The following is a 13,547-nucleotide window of genomic DNA, read 5'->3' as shown; positions in this document are numbered from 1 at the left end:
TTCTGTAGCAAGATCAGTGGCAGTGGTCTGGGCCTTCTCATTTCCACACACTATGTTTAAAAAAAAATTGCAAATCTGTGATTTATTTCAAATGCTGTCTTTTGTTAACCCTTGATCTACAGTCTCAAAAATAGGAAAAATTCTGGCAAACTGCTTAAAGTGACAGCAAAAAGGTTGATGAGCTTGCTAAAGCATCTTTAAATAAGCAAAGAAAGTGGATTCCCCACCTAGATAAAAATATACATCTTGTTTTATTCCTGAGATAAGATGTTACTTAAATGTCTTCTATGCAACAGATTGTAGGACAAACAATGTCAAAATATTTCAGGAAACAATACACTTACCCTATTGTTAGGCTTTGTTGTGCAGAAAAAAGCAATCCCAACCCCTTTTGGTGAAGTTTCTGGAGTTTGTTATGAATGGGGATGACCTGCCTGGTCCTGGATGGTTTCTATCCTTCTGGTTGGGTCTGCATGGTACCTAGTACAAAGACAAACAGGGGGCTGACCCTCTCCAAAGAGACTGGCATCCAGCTGACATCAGCCAGCTATATATAGAACCAAACACTTCAGCTAGTCATATCTTCCTGGCGAAAGAAGAGAACAGAAAGGATTCAGCTGTACCCACCACAAAGAGAGTGTATCTCTTCCAGAGCTTATTGGGAGATTTCATGGAATGCTCTCGTCATACTTGTTCAGATCATCCCATCATCACCTTGAAGAAGAATAATCTCCATGTTATAACCAGGGGAAAGACATTTAAAAATAAGGTGATAAATATATGATGAGGAAGACTATATGATGGGAATGGAATGGGCTAATCCTTCAATGAAAGATAAAACCGTGCCTTTATAGTAGCTGATGACTAAAGTTAGTGGCAGACGGCTGATGTACAAAGCCTACTCTTAAAAAGAAATCAGAAACCTGCAGTGTTATTTGAGTTAAGACAACACTTTTACAATAGGCTACAGTTTGTCTCAAGAAATAGTACAAGAATTTGTCTCATAATGATTTTTTAAAATTGATTTCAGAAAACTGCAATAATTTAGAATCCATTAATACCCAATATGCTGTATCACTTTATGCTAGAAACTTGTTATATGTACGATCCCAGGTATCCCAGGACAGTAGCTACCTTGTCCACCTGCCAAAGAAAACACTGAGGTTGTGCCCCCCTCCCTTTTATGTATAAAAGGTACCCGAATGGTAGAGGAGAAGGAGATGAGGAGGCTGTTTTTCTGGTTTTGGTTTTGTTGGGTTTTTGTTCTAAAGAAGTTCTGTTTTCTGCTTTTTTTTCCACATCAGAAATTGAGTTCTTGCCTCCCTGGAAGACTCAGCAGAGGACTGGTAGGATTGTGACATCACAGTACAAAAGAAGTGAAACCTGGATAATTGAGTTTGGATGTGAGTTTTATCCAGGTTCTTTAAAACAGATATATAATTGTTAATACCTTGTAAGCAAGAGGCCCCCTCTTTCTAAAAATATATATATACACACTGTATAAAATTCAAACAAACATACTCATAAACATAAACCTCGGCCTAAGCTTTCTCCTCAAGTTTGGCTTTTCCTAAACTCACCCCTGTAAAACCTCTCTGTTGCAGACCATAGTTCCCCCTGCCCATGAGCGAGGCTCATTTTTCATCCTTGCTAAGAGTCAACAGAAACGGCTTACTAGTATACTTGACAGTAATTCCACTGCTCTTTCATGCATGGTTTGAGCATCTGATAAAAAGGATGCCTTAACAAACACTCGAGAAAAAATTGTTTGTTAAAGATTCAATACTTTTCACCCATTCAGTAAAAGACCCAGAGAGCTCCCTGTTTCTCTGAGACCTTTAGCAAGTCCTCCAGCAAAAGCCGGGAAGACCAGACTTGATAAACCTGAGATTTCCAGGGTAAAAAACAAACCACAAAACCAACAGCAACCTCTCCACAAAACAAAACAAAGAAAAAACCATATACACTTTAAAAACCCTATAAAACCATCTTTATACATCACAAAAGAAGAAGGTGGGGAAGCAGGGGAGCTAGGAAAGCAGGTGGAATGAGGGTGAAGAAGAGAGACTGTGAAGGAGGTGAGACAGGGTGCGTGGAGCATAGCTTGGGTCATCATATACCTCCTTTAACTCTGACTACAGCACTTGTTTTTTCTCATTTCCTGACTACACATAGTGTATATGGAGCAGACAGTCAATGTTTTTCCGTGAGAAGCCAGAATTTGGACAGATGTCTCAGTGATAAAAATCCAGAGCTATGCCTCCACAGCAGGTAATTTACAGATTTTGCTCTGTGTATAGACAAAGGGAACATAAGAATTTCCCCCTTACAATTGTTTTGTCTTCTTGCTTCAAAAGTAGAAACAGATGCTAGGAAAGAAGATACAAAACAACAAAAACAAAAATTCAAAAGAGTAATTGTTTCTAACAATCCAAAAGTTATTTTGATCACTTTGATCAGTGTTTTGTTCTTATGGGGGTTAAGTATTGGGTCTGGTATTTATTTTTGTATTTGTTTTTTCAGTATTTAGTGCAAATCCTGAAGTCTTGCTCAGTTTCGTTCAGCCCTTGTACAGGTAGAAGTCCCACTGATTTCAACTGGAGCTGTGTGTTTTGTTTGTATTTATGTTCATCTGAGGCTTTTGCTTTAAAAATGCATCCAGGAGCCATTTCTGGGGCTGATATTTATGACATTTCAGTACCTGATTAGTGGCAATGCCATGAGGAGATCAGGTCTCACATTCTTTCAGCACTATAAAGCAAAAGTAAGTAACACAAATATGGAGATATTTCATTTTATTTAAATTTACCCCCAGCTATTTTTGTCTTAAAACAGGTAGCTATGGATTTTGTACACAAGTCCAAATTTTTATGGGCCCAGTTCAGGTAAGCAGATGACTGGGAAGTAGCTAATGTAAAGTCAATTTATAAAAAGGGCTTCAGAGGAGGTCATGGCAATTACCGGCCAGTAAACCTAACTTCAGAACCAGGCAAATTTGTAGAAATTATAGTAAAGAAAAGAATTATCAGACACATAGATAAACACAATTTGTTGGTGAAGAATCAACAGAACTTTTGTAAAGGGAAATCATGCCTCACCAATCTATTAGAATTCTCTGAGGGAGTCAACAAGCATGTGGATAAGGTTGATCCAGTTGATACAGTGTACTTGAATTTTCAGAAAGCCTTTGACAACATCCATCACCAAAGGCTCTTAAAGAAACTAAATAGCCATGGAATAAGACAAAAGTTTCCATCATGGGTCAATAACAGGTTGAAAGATGGTCAAGTCTCACAGTGAAGAGAGGGGAAAAGCAGGGTCTCCCAAGGATCTTACTGGAAGCAGTGCTGTTCAACATATTCATCAATGATCTGGAAAAGGGGGTGAAGTGGCAAGTTTGTAGATGATACAAAATTATTCAAGGCTGTTGTGTCCAAAGCAGACTGTGAGGAGTTACAGAGGGATCTCACAATACTGGGTGACGGGGGTAACAAAATGGGAGATGAAATTCAACATTGATAAATGCAAAGTAATGCCCATTGGAAAAAATAATCCCAACTATACATATATAATGATGGGTCTAAATTAGCTATTACCACCTAAGGAAGAGATCTTGGAGTCACTGTGGATAGTCCTTTGAAAACTTCTGCTTAATGCGCAACAGTGGTCAAAAAAGGCTAACAGTATGTTAGGAACTATTAGGAAAGGGATAGAAAATAAGATGGAAAATATCATAGTGCCACTATATAAATCCATGATGCACCCACACCTCGTTTACTGTGTCCAGTTCTGGTTTTTCCATCTCAAAAAGGTTCAGAGAAGGGCAACAAAGATGATCAAGGGTATAGAACATCTTCCATATGAGGAGAGACTAAAACGATTAGAGCTGTTCAGTTCACACAATGGACAAGTAACCTCTGGAACTCATTGCCATGGGATGTTGTGATGGCCAAAAGTATAACTGGGTTCAAAAAAGAGCTGGATAAGTTCATGCAGAATATGTCCATCATGGCTGTTAGCCAAGATTGTCAGTGATGCAACCCCAGGTTTGGGGCTACCTTAAACCTCTGACTACCTGAAGACAGGAGTGGATCACTCCATAATTGTCCTGTTCTGTATGCTTCCCCTGAAGTCTGGTAATGGCCAATGTTGGAGACAGGATACTGGGCAAGATGGACCCTGGTCTGACCCAATATGGCAGGTCTTATGTTCTTAAAGCACTTAAAAACATGGCTAATTTTAATCACATACTTTAGTACTTTGTTGAACTGGGGGCTACATTCTGTTTGCTCCTTTCCCATTTGTTTATCTCTCTGGCTTCAGTGTCATATCTTACTCCGAGAAGAAAAGGATGGTATCAAATCACAACCTGAAACTTTATGTACAGAACATTTAACTGTGAACTTTATGATTTGAAAGTTGAACATTAAACAGCCTCTTTGTGAAGATTATTCAAGGGCCCAATCCAACGCCCATTGAAGCCAATGGGAGTTTTCCCATTAATTTAAATAGGAACAGGATTGGTCATATAATGAGTTTCATCTGGGGAATCGATGGGACCAGTAAACTTTAACTGTAACAGTTGCAAACAGAGAATCTGATCCTGCAGTTTACTATGGGTATCTCTATGCTGCAATAAAAGACCTGCAGCATGTCCCTGTCTGGACAGGTCAGCTGACTCAGGCTCATGGGGCTATAAAAATACAGTGTAGATATTTGGGCTTAGGCTGGAGCCCAGGCTCTGAGAACCTGTGAGGGGGGAGCGTCTCAGAGCCCGGGCTTCAGCCCGAGCCCAAACATATGCACTGCTATTTTTAGCCCCACCGTCGGAGCCCCAAGTCAGCTGACCTGAGCTCTGAGACTTGGTACCAGTTTTTTTTATCGCAGTGTAGATATACCCTGAGTGCCCCCAATTCCCATAGTAGTCAGAAGAGTTCAGGGTGTTCAGTATCTGAAAATATCAGGCCATGAGTTACTAAACCCACTGTGTGTATACGTGACTCTCATAATGTCCATAATAAGGAATAAAGGTTAAAGAAGGTTAAAGACTTATAGCATACAGCATCGTGATACAGCATACCAAAACCAAAGCAAATCATGCATTTCAATGAGAGGAAATATGATTAAGCTAGTGGTGAACTGGAATGCTTTAGCCACCCTATGAAAAAGGACAACAATTACCTGTCTTTTTCCTCTAGGGCATTTTTATTTAACTCAGTCAGACTTTTCCTTTTAGTATTGTCCTTTGTAGCTCCTCGTGGGATTTTTCTTACCATGCTGTTTTCTCCAGAGAGCATAATTTACCAGAAAGGAAGTGCAGACTTAAAAGTGGGGGGGAGGAGGGGGGGAAGATTACCTACAACCATTTCTCTTCTGTATTTCAGTTTTTCGTTCTTATACACACCAGGGAATCTGTTCAGGCAAAACTCAAACTGAGGTCAATGGGAGTTTTGCCTGAGGCTTCTATTCACTTCAGCAAAGCACTTAAGTATGTGCTTAACTTTACACATGTGCTTACATTCAATTCTAGGCCCTGATTCTTCAAACATTTATGCACAGGCTTAACTTCACTACCTTGAGTAGTCCCATTAAATTGAACTCCTAGCAATGACATAAAATTAAGCATGTGTGTAAGTGTCTCCAGGATCAGGATTCTGTTCAGTGCCTGAATGAGATTTGCAGGGTTAAGTCCCAGGTATACTTTTTTTTTTTTTCCCCCTGTGAGGAATGTCTCCCTCTATCTCTTTCTTTCTTTTTTGTAGTATTCACTTTCCAATAAACAGAACAGTTCTTACAGAAGGAGAAAAAGAAAGAGAGGGATTGTATACCAGATTACCAAGAATATAGTCAATGGTAAATTCAATACTCAACTTTGGGTTTGTTTTTGTATAAACTCCTTAAATTCAGATATTTATTGAAAGTTATGGTGGTGACTGTGGACTACTTGGCAGAACCCAGAGGGTAAATTAAGTAAATTACACTCTCATGCAACTTGAAAGGTGAACTGCAAATCATAGATAGATAGACAGACATACTCAAACTTACTTGTTTTATTTTTTTACTGTTCCTTGATTTTGCAGTTTACCTGTCAGTTTTGAGTTAATTTTTTAAAGCTCTCTTCAGTCTTATAGTCTAAGGTAAGAAGTATTGTCCAAAAAAGAAAAAGAAAAGATACGGTAAAAAGGAAAGTAAGAAGTGAGAGATCAGAAAGGCATCATAAGCATAAGCGGTGTGTGGACTTGACTCCAAAACTCCGTCTTCTTTTTCAATGCTTTCTCCCACCTGTGCCAGCAATGCAACTGTTAAATTTTTAACCACAAATGGAAAACTCAAACGTTTGGTGTCCAGACTCACCCCTCCACTGACAATTCACCCTCTAACACATAGGCTATTGTTGTGCCAAAGTCACGTGACGTATCAATAATAAGGAGCGAAACTAAAGTAAATAGAGGTGGATACATGGAAAGAGCTACTGTTCCATATGTCAAGAAACAAATTGCCAAAGCAAGCCTACTTTTCCCCCCTGTATTTGATTATATAATTCCAGTGTCTTATCCAGAGACTTTATCACATTTTCCTTCACAGCTCTTGCCAATGTTTATTTTTCCTCTAATACATTGAAGCATTTTCTGTGACAGTTATCTCACCTGCAAGAAAATCTGCATGCTTGTCTCACACAAATTTAGCATGACCTAATTTTAAAAAGGGGAAAGAGTTCGTTTTTTCTTTCAGTTGAAATCTTTTCCAACAATGAATGCAACCCAAATACAACAGCACTAGAAGCCCTAGTGAACCGAAGGCTCTGATCCTCCCATCACATCCATATGGGAGGATTCCTGAATCCATGCAGAGTCCCAGTGAAGTCAAAAGGATTCTGCTTGAGTGCAGGGTTCCACCTGTGTTGATTTAAAGACAGGATCGGTACAATAAAGAGAAAGCAAGACTGACCTGTCTATTTCAGTGTCCAAGTTGAGTGGAATAAAAGAAAACTTAAACGTAGAACTGGTTGGGAAGACACTTTTTTTCTTCACAAAAAATGTCAACAAAAACAACAATTTTCCATTTTCATCAATATTTCTCCTCAAAATGTTTCAGGTTTTTCAGGTTAAACCCCAATTTCCAGTTTTGCTTACTGAAAACCAAAAAGATTTCAGTTTTAACACTGAATAATTTCATTTTTTTGGTTGCTGAAAACTGAAAATATTTTGGTTATGGGTGTTCACAAAAACGCCAACATTTTGGATGAAAATCTGAAGTTTGTTTTTAGTCCAAAAGCCAGTTTTATTCAAAAACAAAAAGTTTCAATGATTTTTTTTCAACCAGCTCCACTTAAAAGTTGAAAAATTAGTTATTTAAAAAAATTCTATCAGTTTTAATAACTAAGGTGTTATTAAGGCATAAGGGTGGAAATTAGCACTTAGATGATGTGATGTGGTACTGTACTGTACCATGCATGCTCTGTAACTATGATGACTTGGACAAGTAGATAGAGAGATAAAGAAATTTGTATCCCCTTTAACTTTCCATCTTTGTATGTATGCTTCTCTTTTTTTAAAGGTACAGCTACACTCGCGGAGGCATTTAGAGTACAGACACTGCACTCCCAGTTAGCATGGGTATAAATAGCCGTGTAGACGGTCAGGCACAGCTTAGATGAGTCGAGAAGAGTGCCCTACACATCTGCATTCCCAGGGTATATACTCTACACAGCTCTCTATATGTCCAAGCAGTGCCTCCCATGTCTACATTGCTATTTTTGCTGCCTTCCTGCTGCTGGAGCTTTTCAATACAGCATGTACATACTCGTGTAGTACTTGTACTCTACACACCAGCATAAGTGTAGACAGAGCCAAAGTGCCACTAGCACCTTCTTCAGAACTTTCTTTTCAACACACATACTTTTCCGATTCTTTTCTGGGATTGGTACCAATGCCTTCTGTGAGTTAGTGGCCTCGTGTGATACCTTTGTTTGGGGAGAAGGGTTATTTTGGAGGCTTTATACCTCTGTCCTGCCAATTCCACTAACATTTTAGAGAGCACTAAGAAAACAACACCTCATCTCTTAAGGTGTCCTATCTATAAAATCTTGCAGAAACGGAAAGTGACCGTTACTCCTTACAGTCTGTGTTAGCATGTGGCTGGATTAAAGCAATCCTGGGCACTAGGCAAGCCCATATCTCTGCTCCCGCAGCCTCACCCCCATGTCATGGGACTTTTCCCTATGCCAGTGGTTCCCAAACTGGGGTTCATGAACCCCTGGGGGTTCACGAAATGTTACAGGGGGTTCTCGGGGAAAAAACTCTCTAATGGCGGACAGAGCTGTCCCTAGGGACCCCAGGCAGCACAGGGCCAGCTGCCCGAAGCCCCTGAACGTCCAAGAGCTAAGAAGATCAAAGCAAGCATTTCTATCACACTGAGGAGATTTAAACATCAAGATTCCTTATAAGAAATGGAAAGGGAGGTGGATATTTTTTGCTGTTTTTAAAATTAAATAGGCAGCTAGTATGGTTTTTAAAATTATTATGAAGAAAAAGTTTAAGCTTTGTTGTAACATGCGTTGTTTGCCTGGACTGCTCAAGACCTGAATGCTTGTGTAGGAGGAACTCTTTGAGTTGTCTTCTTAAATACCTTCATGCTGTTTCACATCTGATACTCCTTGATGAAACATAGGAGTCTTGTCTTATGAGAGGCTTATTCAAAGTGATACAAGCTACGAAAGTGAGATCTTGGAAGAGTGTTGCCATTTTCATAATGTAATACAAATTCTGTAATGATAAATAATAATTAATACTTAATAGTGTGTAATAAGCATGTCATAAAAACACATTTTATATTTCCAAGATCACTGCTTTTATAATTTATACTCAGGTAAAGGAGAAAATCCCTGGAAATATTCATTTTTAGGAGGGGGTTCACGAGACTTGACATTTTATTGAAAGGGGTTCACAAGTTATTAAAGTTTGGGAACCACTGCCCTATGCAGAGTACTGGTGGAAGGGGGCCTCTCTCCTCCCAGGGAGGCTGGGGCAGTGCCACGGGGCCTTCTTCTTCTCCCAGGAGTGTCAGCAAGACTTCCCACTCCTTGAGGCTGAGGTGGCAGCAAGAGCCTTGCTAGTACTTATCTGCTGTATCTGCTTCAGTGGGTACGCTGGGAGTACTGCAGTTTTCTGCCTAACACACAGAGTCCTGTGGTTGGGGTGGTTTTGGTGGGGCCCCTCACTCAGTGCTGTGGGTTTTGGAGAAATGTAGGGCTGGAAGGCACCTCAAGAGGTTATCTATTCCATCCCCCTGCACTGAGGCTGGTCGTGGGGCTGATTACCGTTTAAGGGGAAACAGGCTCATCCTTGCCTGTGACATAGCAGCTATACCTTAGCTGTCCTGATCTGGCAACTTAATTATAAATAGTTACCCCAGCTGTGAAAGGGTCTAGAAAAACTAGAAAACAAGGAAAGCTCAGTTAGAAAGGACCCATGAGAGAGGAGGCAGGGAGTTCCTAATCTCTGAAAGGCAGACTGAAGAAAGCTACAGGGATGGAATTAATCCCTGTGGTGGATGCTTCTCAGAGCTAGTGTTTCAGGTTCTCTGCAGATTCAGATAGACATCACGGCATCACTTACTCATACTTGTCATACTTGTAAGATTTTCTTCATATCCAGGAGGGTAATAAATTTACCACTTTAAAAAAATGAAAGTTGAGATTCTGATGTAATTACATGACTTCAGGAGCTGAGGCGCTAGGCACAGGTCTACAGTGCCTATGACTTAATCTGGCCCTTATTCTGCTGCTTGCCAGGAACCTTGAGTTTTGTACATGTAGCTGCTGTTTGAGATGATCATTAGTTGAAAAGTCAAACATTGCTGCTGGTGGTCATAAGGGTTGTGAGAGGTTTTTTTTACCTTATTTGCTTTTGAACATTAGTCAAAAATATGGCAAGCCATGTTTATGACACTGTTACGTGTCACAGTCTCATAAACAGCTTGCATGTGCCTGAAGGATAAGCACCTAAAGAGCGAAGCCCCAGCTCTTAAACTTTTCATGAAAAGTAAAGTGTTTTCCTGGCAGTGCTGCATCCGCTTGGAAATGGGTCCTTTTAGTATCGTATTGAACTCTCATTTCCTTTCCCTTTATCCAGTGAACAGGTCAGCTAGATGCCTGCAAGAAAAGATCAGCTTTCAAGGAGTCAGATACCTGCTACTGTTTAATTTTTGTTAGTTTTTGATGTAAGTGTGCTGTGGCTTTTTTTAAAAACAACAATTTCAGCTGCATGTTAGTGGTATCGTATTACTCCCTTCCTCTCCCCAAGGAAAAATAAGTTCAGAGAAAAGTTTCTAAAGTTCTTAGAGTTCTGCTAAGGCTTTAAACTTCTTCTCTTTGGTCAGAACAGCCAGATTACTAAACTTGGCAAAACTGGCCGGGATGGGAGGGAATGTTAGACTGAAATATCGCCAAGGCAAAAGGTCACAGGACGTGATTGTGAGAGACATACTTCAAAGGCAGAATGTGGTGCATTCTTAAATTGTTTTCTGGTATTCAGGAGATTAAGGGAAAATAGCACATTTATGGCATGCAAAAAGTTTGACTAAATAAGCTGGAATAGAGAGTTGTCAGTTTATTTCTTCAGCACATACAAAGTAATACAGTACTTAATGCTGATTTTATTTAATAATTAATCTCTTTCTGATGTTTGTAATTCTGAAATATTTAATGAAAGCACTGCCTCCTCACTAGACCCTGATAAGTAAAGCATTTAAGCACGTGCCACTTTCCACATCTGATTAGTTCCACCGATTGCACACAGCCCCCGCATTGTCAAACCCAAGCACTGAACAGTCATGATGAGTCACGTCCCCAAAAATCATGAGACTGGCTTACAAATCATGATTGAATTAAAATAAATTTTAAAAAGTATTCGTTTGGGTGTTTTTTTCTGGTTTTTTTATTGTTCGGGTGTGCTTGGGTCATGTTCTCAAGCTTTTCTCGGCAACCATGAGGGCTAGAAACTTACTATTTCTTTATTGAAAGCTGAGATTCTCTTGAATCCAGGAGCTGGGACTTAAAGAAAAAAATAAATATAATGAGACTCAAGATAAATCATGAGAATTGGCAACACTGCTGCCTTGCCAGTGTGGCTCAACCCCAGGCCTCCCCACCAAACAGACACACACCTTGGCCATAGATGGCAGAGGTATCAGCTGGAAGTGGCAGCCCCTCAGCATATCCAAGCCCAGCAGTGCACAGGGAGTGGGCCTTGCCACTGGGGTATGGGACAGGGGGTCTACCCCAGGGCCCTGAGTCCAGCTGCAGCTGCTGTGAGGCCCATCATCCACTGTCTTACCCAGGCAGCCAGAGCCCGAGCTGCCCAGCTCCAGGAATCATGGCCCCAGGGCTTCCCTTCCCCAAGAGCTCTTGAGAGCAGGGGAGAGGAAGCCCCAGAGCCGTGATTCCTGAAGCTGGGTGGCTTAGGCCCTGGCTGCACAGGTGGGGGCTGGCAGGTCCCACAGTGGCTATAGCTGGGTTTGGGGCCCTGGGGAAGACCCCCTGCTTCACATCCCAGTGCGTGGGCCCTCTCCCTGCTCTAAACCAGGTTCAGACCTGCCGATGGGACACTGCTTCCAGGGGCAGTGGAACTGGGTGGAGGGCGAGTGCTGTTGCCCCACAATGGAAATATTGTGGGGTGACGAGCTATATTTGTGCCCCCACGCATCATTCCCTGTAAACTGCAGGCACGCATGGGGGGCGGAAGCAGGAGTGGGACCCGGAGGGACTGAAGTGACTTCTGTGGCGTCTGTGAACCCATAGGAACACTCAACCTGAGTTCCCTCCATAGTAAAATTCGGGTTGCACCCCTGCTCAAGCCTAATCTGTAGTTAAGAGGATAGTTTAGTTGCCATAAGAATGGCCATACTGGGTCAGACCAGTGTTCGATCTAGCCCAGTATCCAGTCTTCTGACAGTGACTGGTGCCAAATGCTCCAGAGGGAATGAACAGAACAGGACAATTTATTGAGTGATCCATCCATTGTTATCTAGTCCCTGCTTCTGGCAGTCAGAGGTTTAGAGACACCCAGAGCATGCAGTTGCGTTCCTGAGCATCTTGGCTAATGTCATTGATGGATTTATCTTCCATGAATTTAGCTCATTCTTTTTTTGAACCCAGTTATAATTTTGGCCTTCACAACATCCCCTGGCAACAAGTTCCACAGGTTGACAGTGTGTTGTGGGAAGAAATGCTTCCTTATGTTTTAAATCTGCTGCCTATTAATTTCTTGTGTTATATGAAGGGGTAAATGACACTTCCTTATTCACTTTCTTTCCCACCATTCATGATTTTATAGACCTCTATCATATCTCCCCTTAGTGATCTCTTTTCTAAGCAGTCTTTTTAATGATTCCTCATATGGAAGCTGTTCCATATCCCTAATCATTTTTGTTGCTCTTCTTGGCATTTTTTCCAATTCCAATATATCTTTTTTGAGATGGGTGATCAGAACTGCATGCAGTATTTAAGGTTTGGGTGTACCATGGGTTTATATAGTGGCATTATGATATTTTCTGTCTCATTATCTATCCCTTTCCTAATGGTTCCTAACATTCTGTTAGCATTTTTGACTACCACTGTAGATTGAGTAGATGTTTTCAGAGAACTATCCACAATAACACCACAATCTCTTTACCAAGTGGTAACAGCTAATTTAGACCCCATTATTTTGTATGTATAGTTGGGATTATGTTTTCCAATGTGCATTACTTTGCAGTTATCAACATTGAATTTCATTTGCCATTTTGTTGCCCAGTCACCCATTTTGTGAGATCCCTTTGTAACTCTTTGCAATCAGCTTTGGACTTAACTATCTTGAGTAACTTTGAATCATCTGCAAACTTTGCTACTTTACTGTTTTTTCCAGATCATTTATGAATATGTTGAACAACACAGTTCCTCTACAGGTGGACCTTGGTGGACCCCTCTATTTCCTTCTCTCCATTCTGAAAACGAACCATTTATTCCTAACGTTTGTTTCCTATCTTTTATCCAGTTACTGATCCATGAAAGGACCTTCCCACTTATCCCATGACTGACTTCTTTGCTTAAGAGCCTTTGATGAGGTACCTTGTCAAAGACTTTCTAAAAGTCCAAGTACACTATACCAACTGGATCACCCTAGTCCACCTTTGTTGACCTCCTCAAAGAATTTTAATAGAATGGTGAGACATGATTTCCCTTTACAAAAGCTATGTTGACTCTTCCCCAACATACTGTGTTCTTCTATGTGTCTGATAATTTTGTTCTTTAGTATAGTTTCAACCTATTTTCCTGCTTCAGAAGTTAAGCTTACCAGCCTGTAATTGCCAGGATCGCCTCTGGAGCCTTTTTAAAAAATCAGCATTACATTAGCTGTCCTCCAGTCATCTGGTACAGAGGCTGATTTAAGTGATAGGTTATATACCACAGTCAGTAGTTCTGCAATTTTATATTTGAATTCCTTCAGAACTCTTGGGTGAATACCCTTGAGTTCCTGGTGACTTATTACTGTCTAATTTATCAATTG

The sequence above is a fragment of the Emys orbicularis genome, chromosome 5 (assembly GCF_028017835.1).
Source record: "Emys orbicularis isolate rEmyOrb1 chromosome 5, rEmyOrb1.hap1, whole genome shotgun sequence".
Classification (NCBI taxonomy): domain Eukaryota; kingdom Metazoa; phylum Chordata; order Testudines; family Emydidae; genus Emys; species Emys orbicularis.
Note: the sequence above shows the minus strand (reverse complement) of the source record.